This window comes from Nomascus leucogenys, chromosome 6 (genome assembly GCF_006542625.1).
Source record: "Nomascus leucogenys isolate Asia chromosome 6, Asia_NLE_v1, whole genome shotgun sequence".
In the NCBI taxonomy this organism is placed as follows: domain Eukaryota; kingdom Metazoa; phylum Chordata; class Mammalia; order Primates; family Hylobatidae; genus Nomascus; species Nomascus leucogenys.
The window spans coordinates 66368066-66388128 of record NC_044386.1 but is presented as its reverse complement, the minus strand read 5'-3'; positions in this window follow the sequence as shown (position 1 = coordinate 66388128).

Below are 20063 nucleotides of genomic sequence, written 5' to 3'. Positions count from 1 at the left end.
CTTGATCTCTTGACCTAGTGATCTGCCTGCCTCAGCCTCCCAAAGTGCTGGGATTACAGGCGTGAGCCACCGTGCCCAGCCAAAGCTATCTTTTATTTATTGAGAGAAAGATGGCTTCTGTGACCCCAGATTATGTACATAGACTTCTAGTATTGTATTCATCCCATTGCATTCTAAAAATTTGTACATGTGTTAATTTCTCTGCTTATTAATATGATGAGAATTCCTTAGGAGCATGTCTAATTTTTATAGTACTTGGCATGTAGCAGGCCTATAATAAATGTGTATTGAGTGCATGTGGTTAGTCAATATATGAGAATAAGAAATGTTCATGTCTATGATGCTTGTAATTCCAAAGATAAATTGGCTGACAGGCAAAACAAATCTCACAGACCAGATTTCTGTTTACCAAAACCACCTGCTTGTCAGATCAAATCATTTGCATATCATCCAAAGACAAAACTCTAAGAGATCTTAAAAAGTTGCAGAAATCATCTATTGCAATTCAAGATATTTAATAAAAATTATAGCCAATACTAACTTCTTAATCTTTGATCAAATGTGTCCAAAAATAATTAGGCAAAGAAAACTTAGCAAAAGAGAAAATCTACATTTAAAACTTCCAGTTTTATTCTAATATTTAATTTGAAAATGCGTAGCTTTTCTTTTTGTATCCTTTTTTTTTTTGAGACAGAGTTTCACTCTTATTGCCCAGGCTGGAATGCAATGGCGCGATCTCGGTTCATCACAACCTCCACCTCCTGGGTTGAAGTGATTCTCCTGCCTCAGCCTCCCAAGTAGCTGGGATTACAGGCATGCGCCACCATGCCCAGCTAATTTTATATTTTTAGTAGAGATGGGGTTTCTCCATATTGGTCAGGCTGGTCTTGAACTCCTGACCTCAGGTGATCCGCCCGCCTCGGCCTCCCAAAGTGCTGCGATTATAGGCGTGAGCCACTGCGCCTGGCCAGAAGTAGGTTTTCTAAGTTAAAGATTTTCTTTGAACACAACTTAAATATATTTGTCCTTGTCAGTTTATATACGAAACATTTGACTTTTCAAGTGAAAACATCTGATGGTTTTGCCAGTTAAGAGTTTTGCTGCTGACATGGGAGTATATTTCATAGAAGACGGTTGTGGCAAGAGTTAGGGCCCTGGAATGATGTCTTGCTTCTGCTCTTTGCCAGCTGTATCACCTTGGGAAGTTATTTGACCTTAGTCTCAGAGTTCTCATATATGAAGTGAAGATAATTAACTATTTCAACTATTTCACAAGGTTATTATGCTAATGATATTATGTGTACAAAAGCACTTGTAAACTGTAACTCATGCCATATAAATGTTAATTATGATTATGGCTTCACCTACTATAGCATTGCAACATCATGGAATATGGCGAGCCTATCCTTTTTTTTTTCATTTTTGCCTGAGGGATAAAAACAATTTCTTGGCCGGGCGCAGTGGCTCACGCCTGTAATCCCAGCACTTTGGGAGGCCGAGGCAGGCAGATCATGAGGTCAGGAGATCGAGACCATCCTGGCTAACACGGTGAAACCCTGTCTCTACTAAAAAAATACAAAAAATTTGCCGGGCGTGGTGGCGGGTGCCTGTAGTCCCAGCTACTCGGGAGGCTGAGGCAGGAGAATGGCGTGAACCCGGGAGGCGGAGCTTGCAGTGAGCCGAGATCCTGCCATTGCACTCCAGCCTGGGCAACAGAGCGAGACTCCGTCTAAAAAAAAAAACAATTTCTTATTTCTAAATGTGCTCCACTGCAACACAAATAGTGAAGACTTTTTCCATTTGCTTTCTCGTTTTTCCAGTTCCCCATGTTTTTATTGTTGTGAAATATATGTAACATAAAATTTACTATCTTAACCATTTTTACGTATACAATTCCTTGGTATTAAGTACATTCATATTGTTGGGCAACCATCACCACCATCCATCTCCAGGACTCCTTTCATCTTGCAAAACGAAAACTTTACACCCATTAAACAGTAACTCCCCATTTCCTCCTCCCTACTTCCTTTTATTTTGAGGTAATTTAGAATTTGAATGCTGCTCTCACCTTATCTGTTACACAAAATTCACGGCCAAGCAGGAATGTAATAGTGGTAATCTCAATTCCATCTGCTACTTCCGTTGTTTTTGGTCTTGGCAAGATAAACAGAAGATATAGTGAAGAAGTACTGTAATGTAGAAATTGCGTAAGAGAAATGTGCAATTCAGCTACATGTAAAAGCCTGATTATTTTGCAAACTTTGGGGCACAGTGACTCATCTGGAAATATATCCTAAATAGCTAGGGATGTTTACAAAGACTCATCTGATAATGGCTTTAAAAAATGTAACTAGGTCTCCTAGATTCCCATAAACTGCAGATGATGATGATGATGATGATGATGATTATTATTATTATTATCATTTGAGACGGAGTCTCCCTCTGTCGCCCAGGCTGGAGTGCAGTGGCGCGATCTTGGCTCACTGCAACCTCCGCCCCTGCAGGTTTAAGCAATTCTTTGCCTCAGCCTTCGGAGTAGCTAGGATTACAGGCGCGTGCCACCATGCCTGGCTAATTTTTTGTATTTTTAGTAGAGACAGGGTTTCACCATCTTGGCCAGTCTGGTCTTGAACTCCTGACCTTGTGATCCACCCGCCAAGGCCTCCCAAAGTGCTGGGATTACAGGTGTGAGCCACCGCGCCTGGCCACAACTGTAGATTATTTTAAAAATTGATGTTACATACACACAATGAATAATATATAACCACTAAATAGCTCATTATAGAATAATACCAAAATATATGGGAATATGGTCTGCTATAGTATCAAGGTTAAAAAAATTACAAAACAGTACATGTTACTGTTTTGGTATTACTTTTTTGATATTACTTAATTGATAATTATGCCCAATTAAATAATTAAAATAAAAGAGCTATACCTGTATGTATGTATGTATATATATGTGTGCGTATTGTATATATACATATATATGAAAAAGCTAGAAAGTATACAGGAAAATGTTAGTGGCAATCTCTGGGTAGCAGAATTGTTAGTGAGTTTTAATTTCTTCTTTGCAATTTTTCATGTTTTGCATTTGTTTCAATGTCCATATATTACTTTTATAATCAGGACCAAAATTTAATTAAGTAAAAACTCAAGCATAGGCCACCTCCAAAGCAAACCCAGCAATGAACTCTGAAGTATTTCTGCTATGAACACTTAAGTAATTGGAAATTGGGAGAACCATAAAAAATAGTCACTTGGGGCTAGTATTTGAATGAAAAACCCAAAGAGCTTGTTTCGAATCATGTCAGCTTTCACATTACTAATGTAATTAAAGCAAATAAATCAGTTGGCCAACCTGCCACTCACCCTTCAGACACACGTCACAGCTGTCTGCATGCTCACTATCTCCACCTTGCTCAATTTTTACAGTTTTTAATATGAATATCAATTCCCTTTTTCATAAACCTAACCTATAAATGCCACAACCCTCTGAGGGATTTCCCCAGGCTTCATTTTAGGCTCCACAAGAAAGGATGTAAAAGAGACTTTTCTTTTGTGAAGTGATTCTATAATTCTGTCCAATATCCATCATTTTCAAGGCCAAGTAATCATATTTAATAGATCCTAAATTACATTCTGTCAGGCAAGGATTCCCTTGATGGTATTAACCAGAGCAGAGGACTGACAGTCAGAGGCCTGAAAGTAAGATATTGTTCTACAAAGGGCTTACAAGCTTTGCTTCGTAGGGGTCGACCCCACGAAGTCTGAAGTGGTGTAGGATCTGTGCCTTCATCACAATCCTCAGCCCTCCCTGAGTTACCCACAAACAATCCCTGATTTCCTGTCCTAAAATCACTTTCAAAATTAAACTACTTGGCCCACTTTTGACCCTTTCCTTTGAGGAAATTGCCATCATGAATTTGTTTTTACAACACTACTTTAGCAAGACAGCTAGATGTATAAGAATCTACCTATGCTATCTCCATTCTAGCCCCTTGTAGGAAAACTGAAAAGGGAAAAGCTGAATGAGACAAGGAGGCTGGAGCGATGCTGTCATGGCTTGTACTGTTTATACGAATGGTACGAGCTATCAGGTTGGAAATCTTTTCCTGACAGGAAAGACTGTAAAGTCATGATGCCAGAAAAGGAGTGCAAGGAGCAGTTTTCCTTTGAAAAAGGAGAACATCTTATGCTAGATTTTCATTAGGAGGGAAGTTCTTGTCATTCCTTCTTTGAGCACTTCTATTGAAGCGGCTTTTATTTGAGGCAGGCGGATCACAAGGTCAGGAGTTTGAGACCAGCCAGGCCAATATGGTGAAACCCAGTCTCTACTAAAAATACAAAAATTAGCCGGGCGTGGTGGCGGGCGCCTGTAGTCCCACCTACTCAGGAGGCTGAGGCAGGAGAATCTCTTGAACCAGGGAGGCAGAGGTTGCAGTGAGCCAAGATCGTGCCACTGCACTCCAGCCTGGGTGACAGAGCAAGACTCTGTCTCAAAAAAAAGAAAAAAAAAGAATAAGAATAAGGGCCAGGCTAGGTGGCTCAGGCCTGTAATCCCAGCATTTTGGGAGGCCAAGGTGGGAGGATCACTTGAGGTCAGGAGTTCGAGACCAGCCTAGCCAACATGGTGAAATCCTCTCTCTACTAAAAATACAAAAAAATCAGCCCAGCGTGGTGACCTACTCCTGTAGTCCCAGCTACTCGGGAGGCTGAGGGGGAAGAATCGCTTGAACTTGGGAGGCTGAGGTTGCAGTGAGTCGAGATGGTGCATTCCAGCCTGGGTGACAGAGACTCCATCTCAAAAAAAGAAAAAAAAAAGGGGGGATATTAAAAATAGCATTTTTTTATGCTTTAGTTATTAAAACAATTCAAGCACAAATATTTAAATCTGAATCTTCATTCAAAATCCAACTATAGAGCTCTTGCTATGTGCCTCACTCTTGTTGCTTTATATACATGAACTCATTTCCTTCTTACAAAGACTCTGTAACCTATAGATATAGTTATCCCAATCTTAGAGATGATGCTTACAATACAGCCATTTTGGCCGGGTGCAGTGGCTCACGCCTGTAATCTCACCACTTTGGGAGGCTGAGGCAGGCAGATCACCTGAAGTCGGGAGTTCGAGACCAGCCTGACCAACATGGAGAAACCCCATCTTTACTAAAAATACAAAATTAGCTGGGCGTGGTGGCTCATGCCTGTAATCCCAGCTACTCGGGAGGTTGAGGCAGGAGAACCGCTTGAATCTGGGAGTCAGAGGTTGCAGTGAGCTGAGATTGCGCCATTGCACTCCAGCCTGGGCAACAAGAGCGAAACTCTGTCTCAAAACAAACAAACAAACAAACAAACAGAAACCAATACAGCCATTTCGTTTTCATTTCTAAAGTTTTAGAAAGGCTTGGAGTCCAACAGTTTGGGCCACTATTAATGTTTTGATGATCTATCTAACCACTGAGAATTTGTTTTTATTGTTCTGGAAAAAATAATCTCAATGCAGTTGCTCCAAACTTCAAGATATATGGATCTTGAAATTCTGGCCTAAAGAAAAACTGTTAAAATACTGAAGGGTAGGCCGGGCGCGGTGGCTCATGTCTGTAATCCTAGCACTCTGGGTGGCCGAGGTGGTCGGATTGCCTGAGCTCAGGAGTTCGCGGGCAGCCTGGGCAATACGGTGAAACCCCGTCTCTACTAAAATACAAAAAAAATTAGCTGGGCATGGTGGTGGGCGCCTATAGTCCCAGTTACTTGGGACGCTGAGGCAGAAGAATTGCTTGAACCTGGGAGGCAGAGCTTGCAGTGAGCCGAGATCCTGCCACTGCACTGCTGGGCAACAGAGGGAGACTCAGTCTCCAACAAAACAAAACAAAACAAAACAAAACACAAAACAAAACAAAACAAAACAAAAAAAACTTAAGGGTACAGTGAGAAAGAGGGGCTACTTGTCATCAATGTTTACCATTTTAGAATAAGTAGGATGATGAGCCTAAAGCTGCGGCAGCAGAAGAAAATAAATATTAAACCATTATCAAGTTACTTGTTTTATAATTTTGAGTGACAAAAATACTTTACACAAAGGGACCAACGCTGCCCGCTCTTCCTCCTATTTTTTCTTGGGTTTCCATGTCTTTCCTTTGCTCTTTTATACCAACTATTTTATTGTTACTCACAACTCTTCCTTCTCATTTCTACTTTACCATAGTTCTTTCTCTTATCCCTTAATTTTTTCTCTATGCCTAAAAAAGAGAAAAAATAAAATTAATTCAACTTTGATGCTTTCCCTTTAAATGTAATAAAACACAGGTGCAAAAACTGAAGGAATTTGTTGCTTGCATGCTCATTTCTTCCATTTTTCATCATCATTAATTCCTTTTGCTACTCTCTTCTTTACCTCCTCCTTTCCAATAAGTCACTTCCTTCTTTTCAATAAATCACCAAGGCTAAGATTTAAAAGCACTTTACCATATTCTGATACACTACAGTAGTTTAATTTTCATATCAGTCTAACCCAAATTGATTTCTCATTGACGGAGCTCAGCTGCCACCTCCTTGCCTGCTGAGTTCACCAAATGGAAAATCTCAGTAAAACCTGTATTATCATTTATTTCCACTGTGGAAATATTAAGCAAGCTAGAATGTGGCAATTTCTTTAGATTTTTAAAATCATAACACAATTATTAGAATAATGAAAACTTCCCAATTTCCCTGGGAATGAGTTAGGGTTTCAAAGAAAGTGTTCATTTAAAGTCTGACCATCAGGTCTCCCAGGAACTTTGGTGATTCATTTTGCCTGCCCATGTCAGTATACTACTTAGCTTCTTCTCAGTGCTATTACTTTTTTTTTTAAAGAGTCAGTACTCTTTTATCTTTTAAAGGGTTTATTTTTAAATAGATTTCTTCATTTTAAACTTTATTGAATAAACAATGACGGCTGCCTGTATTTGTGTCACATTTTATAATTTTTTTTTTTTTTTTTGAGACAGAGTCTCGCTCTGTCGCCAGGCTGGAGTGCAGTGGCACAATCTCGGCTCACTGCAACCTCCACCTCCCGGGTTCAAGCAATTCTCCTGCCTCAGCCTCCAGAGTAGCTGGGACTACAGGTGTGTGCCACCACGCCTAGCTAATTTTTGTACCTAGTAGAGACGGGGTTTCACCATGTTGGCCAGGATGGTCTTGATCTCTTCACCTTGTGATCCGCCCACCTTGGCCTCCCAAAGTGCTGAGATTAGAGGCGTGAGCCATGGCGCCTGGCCCACATTTTATAATTTTTAGAGAGTTTTTACAGCATTATCTATTTAATCCTCATTAAAACACCAGACACTTGCCATGGACTGTGGTGGGCCTTGTGATTCAGATGAAAACATTGCATAGTTCCTTCCTCGAGAGACTGGAGTAGAGACTATGGGGAAATGTAATAATTTCAGACAGAACAATGTGTTATTGAGAGATAGGACTAGCTGGATTTCCTAGGCCAACTAAGAATCCCTAAGCCTAGCTGGGAAGGTGACCACATACACGGGGCTTGCAACTTAGCTCACACTACCAATTTACTACCAATCAGGTAGTAAAGAGAGTTCATTAAAATGCTAATTAGGCAAAAACAGAAGATAAAGAAATAGCCAGTCATCTATGGGCTGAGAGCACAGTGGGAGGGACAATGATCAGGATATAAACCCAGGCATTGGAGCCAGCAACGGCTACCCTCTTTGGGTCCCCTCCCTTTGTATGGGAGTTCTGTTTTCACTCCACTACATCTTGCAACTGCACTCTATTCTGGTCCATGATTGTTATGGCTGGAGCGGAGCTTTGGCCTCCGGATCCAGCAGGGTGTCCACTGTGTTCCCGATCCAGTGATGTGCCCATTGCCACTCTAATTGCGCTAAAGGCTTGCCATTGTTCCTGCAAGGCTAAGTGCCTGGGTTCATCCTAATTGAGCTGAACATTAGTCGCTGGGTTCCACGGTTCTCTTTTTGTAGGGCCAGGCGTGGTGGCTCACGCCTGTATTCCCAGCACTTTGGGAGGCTGAGGCGGGTGGATCACGTGAGGTTAGGAGTTCAAGACCAACCTGGCCAACATGGTGAAACTCCATCTCTACTAAAAATACAAAGAATTAGCCGGTTGTGGTGGTGATGCCTGTAATCCCAGCTACTCAGGAGCCTGAGGCAGGAGAATCACTTGAACCAAGGAGGCGGAGGTAGCAGTGAGCCAAGATCGTGCCACTGTACTCTAGCCTGGGCAACAAGAGCAAAACTCCATCTCAAAAAAACAAAAACAAACAAAACGCCACAAATTTTTGTAGATTATTAAGCACTACACAAACATCATTACTTCGGTTACCTTAGGTTTTCTTCATTAACAACCCCTGACCTTGAGCATGTGTGGATCTTCTGACTTTGGGAAAATGAAGGAGCTTATAAATATTATTAATTTAATATGTGTTGGCTGTGTGCAGTGGCTCACGCCTGTAATCCCAACACTTTGGGAGGCCGAGGCAGGCAGATCACTTGAGGTGAGGAGTTCAAGACCAGCCTGGCCAACATGGTGAAACCCTATCTCTACTAAAAATACAAAAATTAGCCAGACTTGGTGGCATGCACCTGTAGTCCCAGCTACTCAGGAGGCTGAGGCAGGAGAATCGCTTGAATCCGGGAGGTGGAGTTTGCAGTGAGCCGAGATGGCACCATTGCACTCCACCCTGGGAGACAGAGCAAGACTCCATCTCAAAAAAAATTAATATATCACAATATATAAATAATATATATTATCTATAAGTAGTATGTTAAATAATAACAATATATTAAAATAATTTAAGTACCTTATGTATACAATGAACACTGTGCTTTGTGCTTTATATATCTATCACTTTTAATCCTTTGAAAACACCTGTGAGATCATATTATTCCCAGTTACCCCTAGATTCCATTTTCTTAATTTGAGAGTCCTGTTCTCTTTTGGTATAGACCGATGAAAACAGATGAGCCAGTATGAATTACCTGGACTGGCTTTCTAGAATGGGCCTGCTGTTTTGAATATCAACATAAATCCTGTGTGAAGATTTTTAGCTGGCTAACCATTTGAGATAGAGTGAGGGGCTTCAAAATTATGTAGTCAAGGCCGGAAACTGTTCTCTTTTTTTTGAGACAGGGTCTCGCTCTGTCACCCAGGCTGGAGTGCAGTGGCGCGATCTCGGCTCACTGCAACCTCTGCCTCCTGGGCTCAAGCCATCCATTTCTACCTCATCCTCCTGAGTAGCTAGGACTACAGATGCATGCCCCCATGCCCAGCTAATTTTTTGGTATTTTTTTGTATAGGTTGGGTTTTGCCATGTTGCCCAGGCTGATCTTGAACTTCTAAGCTCAAATGATCTGCCTGCCTTGGCCTCCCAAAGTGCTGGGATTACAGACATGAGCCACTGCACATGGCCAATTTTTATGTCTTTATGATCAAGTTTAAAATGTTTTCCAGTTACTCATCTGTTACTTCCTATTGAGTTAAATGCATTTTTTAAAATGCAGAAGTAAAGTTCACTTCTTACCAACTCAACCTCACCTACTGGATTCATTAAATCCCATAGATTATCCATAATGCATTTGATACAATTAAATCATGATTTAATTTCCACTTATCAAGAGAGGTTCTCTCAAAGCATTCAAAGCCTATGTCCAAGGCACAATTTGCTTATAGAAAGAATCTGAAGGGGCTGGGCGCCATGGCTCACACCTGTAATCCCAGCACTTTGGGAGGCTGAGGCAGGGGCATCACCTGAGTTCAGGAGTTCGAGACCAGCCTGACCAACATAGAGAAACTCCATTTCTACTAAAAATACAAAATTAGCCAGGTGTGGTGACGCATACCTGTAATCCCAGTTGTTCGGGAGGCTGAGGCAAGAGAATCACTTGAACCTGGGAGGTGGAGGTTGTGGTGAGCCGAGATCATGCCATTGCACTCCAGCCTGGGCAACAAGAACAAAACTCCATCTCAAATTAAAAAAAAAAAAAAAGAATAAGAAAAAGAAAGAATCTGAAGGAAGATCTTTTACTCCATGATAGTGGCTAAGTATGAATTACATTACCCAAAGAAGAAAAATTGATTTCCATTAGTCAAATAAAAGTACTGAGATAATTCAAATAAACAAATTTTCCATATATTTAAGGGCTCCTGCATATATATTTAATACCTTTCAATGATCTGTTTTAGCCACAAGAAGTAGTAAAAACATACAGTATTTCTTCCTAAGTGTTGTTAAAACAACTTCTTAGACAAATGGATTATAAACCTGGGTCAAAGCTTTATTTCTAGCTAGCCACAAGGGATAAAAGCTTTAAATGTGTCAATTTAAGATTCCCTTTAGGAATTGTATAGGAAAAGTGAATAGTTAATCATTGTTAAACTGGATACAAGAGAAAATAATGTCTGGTTAAAGATTATTAGGCCAGCCAGTCAGCTGGGTGGGTAACCCTGGCTTCCCAGAAGTCCTTAGTCTCATTTAGGTCTATCAGAAAAGTGCTCAAGCATTTTAACAGCAATGCCAATTACTTCCCAGAGGAGGTTGTGAATTATATCACATAAAAAAGTTCTGCCTCCAGACAAGGTTTAGGACAATCTTTGTTCTCAATGTGAATAAAACTTTTGTGTCAAAAAGCTATCATTGAATTTTTGGTTCTAAAATAATAATTTTTCCCTAATATTTGATTTAAGGTGGCTAGCCCTTTTGGAATAAACCTATGAAATGTTTCTTACCTTAAAAGAATGTTGCAAGATTTGAGACACTGATAGTTAGACAAATGTAACACTTCTGAGAAATTCTAAGATGACATAGTGGAAATAGTAATAAAGTAAGTGGCAAATGTGATTTTAAAACAAGCCAGCAGTGTCTGGATTTGTCTACCGATTTATAGGAAATACATGATAAATTACACCACAGATGGGCAGTCAGGAGTATCTAGACTATGAGAAATTCTACAGGACCCAGAACCTGGTTTCTTCAACAAACAAATTACAAGGAAGGGGTGGGGGAACCTATATAAAATACATAAAAGACTTACCAATCAATTACATGTGGACTTCATTTGGATCCCTAGTGAAATAAACACATTATAAAATAAAATTATGCCATTCTTGAAGCAGTTGAGAATTTGAACTCTCTTACTGAATATTTAATATTAATGAATTATTGTTGATTTTAAAATTGTGATAATGGTATTGAGTTTATATGTTAAAAAATCCACCATATTCTTTTTTTTTTTTTTTTTTTTGAGATGGAGTCTTGCTCTGCTGCCCAGGCTGGAGTGCAGTGGTGTGGTCCGGGCTCACTGCAAGCTCTGCCTCCCGGGTTCATGCCATTCTCCTGCCTCAGCCTCCCGAGCAGCTGGGACTACAGGTGCCCGCCACCACGCCTGGCTAATTTTTTGTATTTTTAATAGAGATGGGGTTTCACCATGTTAGTCAGGATGGTCTCAATCTCCTGAACTGGTGATCCACCCACCTCGGCCTCCCAAAGTGCTGGGATTACAGGCATGAGCCACCATGCCCGGCCCACCTTATTCTTTAGAGATAACAGTGAAAATCTCCAGATGAAATGATATGAAGTCTAGAATTTGCTTCAAAATAATGCAAGAGAAAGAGAAGAGGGTGTGGATACAGACTAAATACGACTAGCTATATTGGTAACGGTTGAAGCTTGGTGATGGGTGTTAGGAAGTTTTTTGTACAAGTCTGCCTATTTTTTGTGTATGTTAGAAACTCTCTTTAATAGAGAGGTTAAGTAAAATGATGTTGGCAAGATTGGTCCTTTGAGCTGTTGGTGCTTTTGTTACTGTCCTGGCCACACTCCTGTTCTAGAGCCTACCACCAGTGGAGCCCTGTACACAAAAAACAGGTGGAGGGCAGGAACGCCAATCACAGCACATGTGAAGAAGTCAGACCACAATATGATGTAAGGGAAACCTTTCCTTTAGAGCATAACATTATGGGCAAAAAAAATCCTGGCTAGACACAAAGAAGTGGCTATTACTTTGAAGCACTGTAGTGAAGGGGTAGTACTCATCTTTCTTTGGAAAATGTAAAACTTGGTAGGGTTTATTGGTTGTGGATAGAGAGGAGCGAAACAATGAGAAAGAATATGGTCCCAAGTCTGGCAAGGGGCAGAATTGTTCTTCCATAGTTTAAAAGGTACTGGGCCTCTTCTGGGAAGTAATTAGCATTCCTAAAAAAAAGGCTTGATAGATGTCGCTGCGATGAGGACCTCTTCTGGAAAGTTGGTTGGACATAGTCTTCATCCATCCTTTATTTATTCATCTTCCTTGTCTTCTTTCTTGTAACACCTCCTCCTTCTTTCTCTTTTGCATTCTGTTTTTCCTCTTGTCTTCTTTTTTCCTTTTCTTCTTCTTCATAGATGTTTCTCTCAAGAGAGAATCACTTGCGTATGACTTGTTCAGAGGGCTCTGTCCTGGCAGCAAGCTTGAAATGAGACTCTTGACATTTCTTGTAATCAGTTTGAGAACTTGCTTTCTTCAGTTTTTTTCAGCACATAGACTAGATTGTTCATTGGCACATAATAAATAATAAAAATCGTGGAGTTTCTAGTTTAGTAGCTCAAGGAAGGTGGTTGGAAGCCTGGAAGAGGTGGCAGAGAAAAAAGAATGTGGAGAGAGAGGAGGCCAGCAATAAGACCAGAGGTTGGGGGCCAGGCGCGGTGGCTCACGCCCATAATCCCAGCACTTCGGGAGCCCGAGGTGGGCGGATCAGATTCTTAGGTCAGGAGTCTGAGACCAGTCTGGCCAACATGGTGGAACCCTGTCTCTACTAAAAATACAAAAATTAGTAGGGCCTTGCGGGGTCCTGAGGCAGGAGCATCACTTGAACTCAGGAGGCGGAGGTTGCAGTGAGCTGAGATTGTGCCACTGCACTCCAGCCTGGGCAACAGAGCAAGACCCTGTCTCAAAGAAAGAAAGAAAGAAAAAAAAAAAGACCAGAGGTTAGGACTCTGCAGGGACACAGCCCAGATAAATTGCTGTGCCCGACATTCAACTTGACCTGTGTTGAATGTTCTTTTCCTGATCTGTGTTGTTATTACTCCTTTTCTCTCCCATCTTAGTAGATGACAACGCCATCCCTAGGCTGAAACCTAGTCTAAAAACTTAAGTTTCATCCTTGCTTCCTCTCATTCTTTCACATCTGCAAGTCCTGTTGGCAGATCTTCAACATGTATCATAACCCAACCACTCCTCCCAGTGCCATTGCCTGAACACTGGTTCCAGCCGCCAGCTCTAGCCTGGGTTACTGTAATGGCTACCAAAGTCATCTTCCAGCTTCCACCTTTGCCTGTTTCATTCTCTTCTCAACTCAGGAGCCAGATGATCCTTCTAAAATGTAAATTAGATTGTATCACTCCTCTACTCCAGAGCCTGCAATAGTCATGTAAAAGCTAATGGTCACACTGGCCTACTGGCCCATGCAATCCACTTCCCACCTACCCCTGGCCTGTTACCCCTATGATCACATCTCGGCTCTGCCCTCGCTCGTTCCCACTGCAGCCACACTAGCTTCCTGATGTTGTCCCTAGAAACTGCACCTGCTGCTCCCTCTACCTGGGTCGTCCTTCCCCCAGGCCTGGGTATGGCTGTCTCCAGTGCTGCCTTCATGACTTTATCTAATGTTAAGTCTCCTCAGTGAAGCCTTTTTGACTCCTCTGTTTAAACAATCAAACTCCTATGTAGATAGTAAAACCAAAAAGAAAAAAGAAAAAAAAATGAAAATAATCACACTCTCCTCCCAGCACTCTGCATCCCGTCTACTTGTTTTTCTCTATGTACATATTATTACCAGACACAGTATATAGCATGTCATTTGTTGTATTTATTGTCCCAGAGTTTCCCCTGGAATGTAAGGTCAATGAGGGCAGAGATTTTTGTCTCTTTTGTTTGCTGCTGAATCCCGAAGGCCTAAACAGGGCCTAGTCTGTACTAGCTGCTCAATAAATATTTGTTCAATGACTGAATGAATGCCCCAAATTAATAAAACCTGGCATTTAAAATATCCTTGGGTGAGTAGTGCTTTGGGTGAATGAAGCAAAGCTGAGTGCAGGGGTGATGTACTCACTTCAGGAAAAGAGATGGTAAACTAATGATACCAAGAGTTTAGTGGAAATGGACAGTTTCAGGAGGGTATGGAAATTGAGCCTCTGGGAAGCCTCAAGGAACTTTTCCGACCTTTCTACAATAGCCTGAGTCATTTTATTTGAGGTGTTTTTTTTTTTTCTGAGACAGAGTTTGCCCAGGCTGGAGGGTAGTGGCGCCATCTCCACTCACTGCAACCTCCGCCTCCTGCCTCAGCCTCAGCCTCCTGAGTAGCTGGGACTACAGGCATGTGACACCACACCTAGCTAATTCTTTTACCTTCATTTTTTTCTTTTTTGAGACAGAGTTTTGCTCTTGTAGCCCAGGCTGGAGGGCAGCGGCACCGTCTCGGCTCACTGCAACCTCTGCCTCCCAGGTTCAAGTGATTCTCCTGTGTCAGCCTCCTGAGTAGCTGGGATTACAGGCACGCACCACCATGACCGGCTACACCTAGCTAATTCTTGTATTTTTAGTACAGACAGAGTTTCATCATTTTGGCCAGGCTGGTCTCGAACTCCTGACCTCAGGTGATCCACCCACCTTGGCCTCCCAAAGTGCTGGGATTACAGGCATGAGCCACTGGGCCCGGCCATTTTATTTGAGTATTAAAACAAGGGCAGTCATAGAAGATTGGAAATACTTGGGAATATTTGGTTACTTTAAAAGAATTTAAAGTGGCCAGGCGTGGTGGCTCATGCCTGTAATTCCAGCACTTTGGGAGGCTGAGTCAGGCAGATCACAATGTCAGGAGTTTGAGACCAGCCTGAGCAACATGGAGAAACCCTGTCCGTACTAAAAATACAAAAATTAGCCGGGCGTGGTGGCGCGTGCCTGTAATCCCAGCTGCTCAGGAGGTTGAGGCAGGAGAATCTCTTGAACCCGGGAGTTGGAGGTTGCAGTGAGCTGAGATCTGCCACTGCACTCCAGCCTGGGCGACAGAGCGAGACTCCGTCTCGAAGAAAAGAAAAAAAAAAAATTAAAGTTACATTTTGAGAAAAGACATATTTTCTAATTCTGGACATTTATACATCTGGTGTTTTGCTCTTTCTCAGAAAAAGGTTTACATATTTGAAATTAGACATCTGGCAACTCTAGTGTCTAGCTTAAACAGGGCAGAGACAATCAATACTCTATTCCAGATCTGCCCAACAGAAAATACAAACTCCAATGTTGAAGCTTTGAGAGTGAGGGTGGGAGTAGGAAGTGCGGGTGCTTGCTCTGTACATTGGCGACTTCTTTGGGGGCTCTGAGAGTGGATGGAGTAGGTGAGGAGATGCTGGTGAGGAAGGTAGAGGAGGCTGTGGTGGGAGGATCAGATCATCCCTGGAATAAGGCTCATTTCTAGGTTGGCCCAGTTGGCCTGCAGTGACCAGACTATAGCAGGACTCATAGAAGGAAGTGGCTATGTTAGTTGGCACTAAGTAAAAGACAAAAATTTAATTAGGAAAGAAAAGCAGCTCTAATGCGTAAGTAGAAAAAATGCACATCTGTGCCCTGCCTCCAGCCCCTTTTGTGAATCTCCCCATGGTCCAGGTGAGATCAGCAGGCCGCTCTCTCTCCCCTTCCAGTAATCTTTCAGTCCACAGATTGCACATTTGAGGCTGTTCTCACTCTCACTCCCCAAGTTACCTTTTAAGGTTTTTCTTGAGGTTAATTTTTGTCTTGTGTAAAAATATTGAGGCCTACATTTTCTAGGCATAGTTGTGTGCTGACTAAACCTAAAAGTGGGTGCATAAGACCAAAAAATTGATTGATACTCTATGCTAATGTTGGAGAAGGAGTGGCACAACCTGGTAGGCAGAGAGTGGAGGCCTCCAGGGGTCTTTGCCCAGCTTCCACGATGCCCTGAAGGTATCCAGGAGGGGCACTGACCATGCTGAGGGTGTTGGTGGGAAAGCTTACCTGAGGGCTAATTGAGTTCTGTGCCCATGTGTGTCTGTGGTGTCAGTGTATGTCTCTAGGGGAGGCAGGATGAGCAAAGGAGAAAAATCGTACTTTAGCCGATGGCGGTGCCGGTCTGCAGCCCAAATGAGATTTGTAGGAAGACCTCCTCAGAGACTCCAGCAAGAACCCCAACAAGACGGAAGCGAGGCTGCTAAGTAGCTGGGAGGCACCACCCGGCTCTGGCCAAGCCTAAAGAAATCAGAGGACAAGGTACAAACAACAGAAGCAGCAGACCTTAGCAGGGCAGCAGCACCTGGGTGGACAAATGACAAAAACATGCAGATCAGGGGGCTAGAGGACATCATGCTTGAGGTCTCTGACCCCATCCATCATGAAATTGCAAAGTTTCTGGACAAACAACCCAACTCTACATGCATTCATGTAGTCTAATGCCATCTTAGAGAGGAGCTGGTAGAAGACCAAGAAATCACCAAACACTTTTATCTAGAGAGATGGAGCATTAAACAAAGGGCTCCTAAATGGTAACATTAGACCAAGGTTTAAACCAGATTGGACCTTTAGTTATTTTTCTCCTTGCTACTTACTTACTGGTTAGGTGTCCACAAGGATATTTGTCCTATTTGTGTAAAAATACCAATTTTTTCATTTTTATCCATCTGATAAGAGTAAATTGCAACTACATAATATGCACACAATTGTGTACATTTTACCTCTGGATATAATCAGCTCAGATATTTAAGGCTCCTGGCTATTCTGGTACAGGGGAAAGAGGGTAGGCACTAGCCTCAAATAGACCTAGGCTTGAACCCATCTCTTCTACTCCATTTCCTCCCTGTGGGAACTTGGGCAAGTTACCTAACACCTCTGAGTCATGGTTGTCTGTAAATGGATTTAACAAGGCTCATCTCAGAGGGCTGTCCTGAAATTAAAAGGTATTCTTGGCCGGGCACAGTGGCTCCTGCCTATAATCCCAGCACTTTGGCAGGCCAAGGCGGGCGGATCACTTGAGCCCAGGAGTTTGAGACCAGTTTGGGCAACATGGCGAAACCCTGTCTCTGCTAAAAACACAAAAATAGCCTGGTGTGCCGGTACATGCCTGTAGTCCCAGCTACTCAGGTGGCTGAGGCACGATAATCTCTTGAACTTGGGAGGCAGAGGTTGCAGTGAGCCCAGATCGCCCTACTGCACTCCAGTCTGGGCGACAGAGAGAGACCCTGTCTCAGAAAAAAATAAAAAAAGTATCTGAGTGTAGAGTGCCCAGTTCAGGACTTGTCCCGCAGTAAATGCTCAACAAATGTCACTTTTCTTTTCTTCCCACTGTAGATAACTTGTACATCAATAAACAAATGACAAATTGCTTCTTAGTTAACTTAGTCCAATTAACTTCCTTTTATTTTTTTATTTTTTTTTAAAACAGAGTCAGGCTCTGCCGGGCACGGTGGCTCACGCTTGTAATCCCAGCACTTTGGGAGGCCGAGGTGGGTGGATCACGAGGTCAGGAGATCGAGACCACGGTGAAACCCCGTCTCTACTAAAAATACAAAAAAATTTAGCCAGGCGTGGTGGCGGGCGCCTGTAGTCCCAGCTACTCGGAGAGGCTGAGGCAGGAGAATGGCGTGAACCTGGGAGGCGGAGCTTGCAGTGAGCCGAGATTGCGCCACTGCACTTCAGCCTGGGCGACAGAGCGAGACTCCATCTCAAGAAATAAATAAATAAATAAATAAATAAATAAATAAATAAATAAATAAAACGGAGTCACGCTCTGTCGCCCAAGCTGGAATACAGTGGTGCAATCTCGGCTCACTGCAAGCTCCGCCTCCCGGGTTCACGCCATTCTCCTGCCTCAGCCTACCGAGTAGCTGGGACTATAGGTGTCTGCCACCACGCCTGGCTAATTTTTTTTTTTTGTATTTTTTAGTAGAGATGGGGTTTCACCGTGTTAGCCAGGATGGTCTCGATCTCCTTACCTTATGATCCGCCCGCCTTGGCCTGCCAAAGTGCTGGGATTACAGGCTGAGCCATCACTCCCGGCCCAATTAACTTTCAATAAATTGACTTAGGTATTTGGTGGGATAATCCAAATTAAAGCATTGGCACATTAAGAAGACACCATTTTTTCTTTTATGCCAGTTTCAACTGTGACCTGTAGATGTCTTTGTGAATCTTCCTCTGTATCCAGTTATGGCTAAAGGTACAGAAAACAGTTCAGCCATTGGTGTTAATGATTAGTCATAAAAGAGTCTGTGCGTGAGAAGAGAGCTCAATTCACTCTGCCCATCCATGTAGCCATCTCCATCCCCCACCACAGGACAAGGAAAGATTTTCCTCGTTTGGACCCTTTAGACTGCATCTACTCTTGGCCTTAGAGTGGGGGTATAACCCCAGTGCAGGGGACTCTGCAGGTGGAGCATCCAAGTCTGCAGGGTCTTTCTGATACCCCTGAGGCCTCAGCCAGGATGGCAGCCCAGGGCAAACACCTGTTTGGTGCTGTCCTGTGGGGCATTTTCCATGGGAAGCTGGTTTTTTTCCGGGAGACATGATTTGACTTGCATGACTGATCTGGGTAAGAATTAGCTGAGTAAGGGAGAGTTTCTACCAGATCTTGCACTGGGACAAAATAGTGAGCATTTGTTTCAACTGACCCCAACAGCTGAAAGCAGAATAAATGGACATTGAAAAGGTGAGGGAAATGAATTTAATAAATTGTGGGGGTTTTTTTTGTTTGTTTTTGTTTTTTTTTTGAGAATTTCGCTCTTGTCACCCAGGCTGGAGTGCAGTAGCGTGATCTTGGCTCACTGCAACCTCTGCTTCCTGGATTCAAGCCATTCTCCTGCCTCAGCCTCCCGAGTAGCTGGGACTACAGGCACCTGCCACCATGCCCAGCTAATTTTTGTATTTTTAGTAGAGTTGGGGTTTTGCCATATCAGCAAGGCTGGTCTCAAACTCCTGACCTCAGATGATCAACCCGCCTCAGCCTCCCAAAGTGCTAGGATTAAGGGCATGAGCCACCACACCCGGCCTGTGTGTGATATTTTTAAACAACATTTTCTATTCCATGAAAATAGGATTCCTTAGAACTCCATAAAAACAGATACAAATATATGTCCATGAATTGATGGGTCTGGCCTCTCTTGGGCTATACTTTATGTGGCATAAAAGGCTTCTGGGGCCGGGTGCAGTGGCTCACGCCTGTAATCCCAGCACTTTAGGAGGCCAAGACGGAAAGATCACCTGAGGTCAGGAGTTCGAGACCAGCCTGATCAACATGGTGAAACTCTGTCTCTACTAAAAAAAAAATACAAAAATTAGCTAGGCATGGTGGTGAATACCTGTAATCCCAGCTACTCGGGAGGCTGAGGCAGGAGAATCCCTTGAACCCGCGAGGCAGAGGTTGCAGTAAGCTGAGACCGTACCATTGCACTCCAGCCTGGGAAACAAGACCAAAACTCCATCTCAAAAAAAAAAAAAAAAAAAAAGGCTTCTGGTGAATAATGTGATATGGGGTGGCAGGGGTTGAGCAAGGAGAGAAGATGAATTTCCCATCTGCAGTCCATTTCTTTTTTTTTTTTTTAAGACAGAGTCTCGCTCTGTCACCCAGGCTGGAGTGCAGTGGCACAATCTTTGCTCACTGCAATCTTCGCCTCCCGGGTTCAAGTGATTCTCCTGCCTCAGCCCCCTGACTACCTAGGATTATGTATATGCGCCACCACAGCTGGCTAACTTTTGTATTATTATTATTATTTTTATTTTTATTTTTTGAGATGAAGTCTTACTCTTGTCACCCAGGCTGGAGTGCAATGGCATGATCTTGGCTCACTGCAACCTCTGCCTCCCGGGTTCAAGTGACCCTCTTGCCTCAGCCTCCCGAGTAGCTGGGATTACAGGCACCCGCCAACATGCCCAGCTAATTTTTCTATTTTTAGTAGAGATGGGGTTTCGCCATGTTGGCCAGGCTGGTCTTGAACTCTTGACCTCAGGCGAGCAGCCCGCCTTGGCCTCCCAAAGTGCTGGGATTACAGGCGTGAGCCACCGCAC